Raw genomic sequence first — 2929 nt, forward strand, 5'->3', positions numbered from 1 at the left:
AATCGATTGCATCTTTCTGCGGGCGCGTAACATTAATTCTCATTTCACGTACAGTATGTTGAATGAATACGGAGATCTTCAACACAGCAGTTAATATTCGAGGCGTTTTAATTGTGCAAATCAGTCGTCCAGACTGTTCATCACAGTTCGTGTAAAGCAGTTTGGGTAATTTCCAAGAATGATTGCCTATCGAAGTCGCGGGGTTCAAACGAAACATATCGAACGTGCAATCGTAAATCGATCATGGACTCTGGTGGCGGGCGTTAAGAGTATGTTTACGGTAGTCACTACGGCACGACAAAATAAGAGTGTTACAAAAATACGTGTAATTACAAAGGAAACCTTAGTAGTCGTCGGTTTTGTCGTCATGTGAAAGGCCATTACGCTGGTCTGGATGGATAATTTGGAAGAGTCGAACCATGTATTCTTCCTTATATTCGTTCGTTTTCCGCACTGCCCACACTGAAATTGTAACGGTATTTCAACATCGACACTGTTCTTACGAAGTTTTACACACCTCGCACCACCACAGTCTACACAGTTTCTCCTTTCGTCGTCCGGTACTGCGACTAAAAGTCGAACAATTTTCTACAAGGGTAAGCATGGAATTAGATTTTTCCAAGTGAGAGAATCCGCCACAGAAACGTCAAGAACATCAGGTATCCCACTCACTACCGACATAAATCGTCTAGGTTTCACTAGCAACTCACAAATAATTTGCGAAGGTATGTAATTTAGAGCAACTAAGGAAACGACGGAAAACAGATGAAAATGACGATCACAAATAATTCATCATAACGCCGGCCACAGGAGTCGCATGATCGATTTTCGATCGCACGTTCGATATGTATCTTTTGGGCTCCGCGACTTCGATAGGCAATCATTCTTGGAAATTACCGCAGTTTGTGTTGGAGAACCATTAACTTCACAAATTTTGTAATTAGAGTAAAATCGGAATACTACAAATTATACGTGATCCTACGAAGATGCCCATGCCGATTTCGCTCGTGTAGATAACGTTCGACAAGTTTCGCACATCATCATGCTGCAGTGATACCGACGTTTTCCTGTCCCTATAGTAAGAAATAATATGTTTTTATAAGTCTTTCTAACGTATTTTAGATTAATTTCGGGCATAAAGTTCTATTTTGAGTCAAATCTAGAGTCCGATTCTACCTGTCAGCTTTGACTAATGACATCCCGGTTAGTAACTCATTTAAGCTATGCTGTTTATTACAAATACGTCGCTATTTCCCAAGTTGTGGTTAGGCAGGAAGCAAAGTGCACAGCTTATGTTTCTGCTCGTGAGTCAACTAGCAGTCGTATTTATAATCTTAGTTCTCGTAAATATATATCACTACTTTTTTCTGAATATGGCACCATTTCCGAAGGCGGGGTAGGCCACAAACTTATAGAGCACAGCTGACATTGCAGCGCGTGAGACTATCTGCAGTTACCGGTATATATAATCTTGATTTACAAAAATATTTGGTTGTTTTTCTAATAATATGCCACGATTGCCGAGGGTGAGATTAGGCAGCAACGTAAGAGGACAGTTATGTAGGTCAAGTCTAGTTCTTCGTCCCACGGTTCCTTATTTTTTGTTATTTTTCATTAAGTGTTTGTTGTTATTTCTTGTAGCATTATTTATTTATTTACCTCGTCTCTATATACCGCAGTTCAAGTCTAGTTGTCGATTCCAACGTTATTTATGTTTCCCGTTCTTCCAGTACCATAGCGAATGAAATAAAAAAGTTAAGCCTTTGGCGAAATAATTTACAGCCAATAAAAATCATGAAAAATAGCGGAACGTGGAATCAACATTTAAGAGTGATACCATACACGGCAGTTTTCAAAGAATGCGCAGTACACACTGCGGTAACAGCAGTAGTACAGAAAGTGGCGCCAAAACAGAAATCGTATAACTGTGCGTTCTTTTAGTGTCTTTCCATTCGGCGTGGCTCCCTAATTGCTTTAGAATTTACCTGTATGGTACCGCTTCCTGTACTATTACAAGAAAGCGATAAACAACCTTGGAATCTACAACTAGAATTTACCTATACAGCTCACTTCTGGTTATTGATTCCAAGATTGTTATTCTTTCGTTACTTGAACAGTGACTTTTTTTGTAATTTTTTCGTTACTTATGTAGTGACTTTTCTTTCAGAAATTGTGCGTTGCCTCCTCCCTACTTCCCGCTAATGTCCTGCTTACGTTCCCTATGAGTTACTGTTCATTTCAATTTGGGGTGGCTGTGTTAGATTTTAGTTTGTGACCGTTCAACCTCCCCCCCCCCCGCCCCCCCCCCCACCCCCGGCCACTAAGATTCAACTACCGCTTATTCCATAATATTACGAGTTTAGTTTCCTTTATACTGCAGGGAACTTTAAAGGTAGTCTGTGGTTCTTTCACTTACTAGCGTAAACTATGATAGTGATGCAGGCACTGAGAACAAGAAGGGCCAAAAGCGAATATGCAAAGTTTAGAGAAAAACAGATATTTATGAAAATCAAATTTGTAAGGAGACCACCAGTCTTGTTTTTTTAACATCCCATACTTCCTATAAAATTCATTTAATATTTATTATTATTACTATTATTACTGTTAACCTACAAATTTTGTGTATATAGATCAGAGGCAATTGTGTCTTTTAACTGTAGTGTAATTTGTAATTAATAAAAAAGTAGAATCACAACGTAAGTAACAGACACTTAATGCACCACACACATAGTTGTGGTATATACCAACGCTTCACATTCCTCGTTATCATCATTTTCATTAAGAACATTCTCTGGATTGAGGTTGAGACAAAACTATCTGTTCACTCTAGCCATGAAATCTAGTATTTTTTTATGTCCTCGTGTTTCAAGTTTGATGCAGTATTTTCTTAAGTGTTTGTGTTTCAATGTTGGTATTTGCCTTCCACCTA

This window comes from Schistocerca piceifrons, chromosome 10 (genome assembly GCF_021461385.2).
Source record: "Schistocerca piceifrons isolate TAMUIC-IGC-003096 chromosome 10, iqSchPice1.1, whole genome shotgun sequence".
NCBI lineage: Eukaryota > Metazoa > Arthropoda > Insecta > Orthoptera > Acrididae > Schistocerca > Schistocerca piceifrons.